A 912-nucleotide genomic window follows, 5' to 3' on the forward strand; every position below is an offset into this window, starting at 1 on the left:
TTCTGTGTCTCTATATATTTTAAAACTGTATTAATTTCAGTTTTTTTTTTCGTACTCATAATTTGTAAAAATGGCATGCATATAAAGGGTTTTGGGGAAATAGTATGAAAATTTTTTTAAAAAGAATTTTTTTTTAACACATAATTGTTTCCCAAAGAAAAAGTTTTTAAAACAAATTTTCCCAATTACTGTACATATTGACTATTTTATTAAAAGGTTATAATAAAATTCAATAGATAATAAAGTTAAAAATTTGAAGCCTCGTTTTTTTTTAAACCCTAAAAAATGACTGAAAACAACAAAGATTTGTTTTTGACCGGGAATTTCAGGCCTCTACTGCAAATACTTTATCTCCTCCTTAACAACCCCAAAATTAAACTGACTGGGTTCCCTAGTCTAGTTCTTGTATTCAAGATTCTCATTGGAAATTAATTATCTATCTTGCAGTACAACAATGTCTATGGTCCTAGATCACACAAACTTAGTTTAAAAAAGATTAATTTGAAAGGATGGAACAGGTTCTCTTCATATACCCTTCACTGGCCGGAAGAAAAGGCCGCTTCCCAGGTACGACCAACCACTCTACTTGTGCTGGTCTTGTAGAAAGAGGAAAATTTCTGTTCATATGGGTATTCATACTGCACTGTCACCAAAGGCAGGGACTGTCATGAGATTCCTGAGTCTAAACATCCAAGATATAGACATCTTGCTTCACACTTACCAATGACAATGTCCACTTACTGAAAGCTATGCTTTCCGCTGGGAAAAGATTGATTCAGAAGAGATTCATCATTTTAGACTGAATTACCGGTAACCGTGGAAACGTACAAATTGAACTGACGGAGGTGACCATTTTGTGATTTTTTTACTCAGTCTGTGACATATGTTAAAATATATATGGGGCGTGGAATC

This window comes from Penaeus monodon, chromosome 23 (assembly GCF_015228065.2).
Source record: "Penaeus monodon isolate SGIC_2016 chromosome 23, NSTDA_Pmon_1, whole genome shotgun sequence".
NCBI lineage: Eukaryota > Metazoa > Arthropoda > Malacostraca > Decapoda > Penaeidae > Penaeus > Penaeus monodon.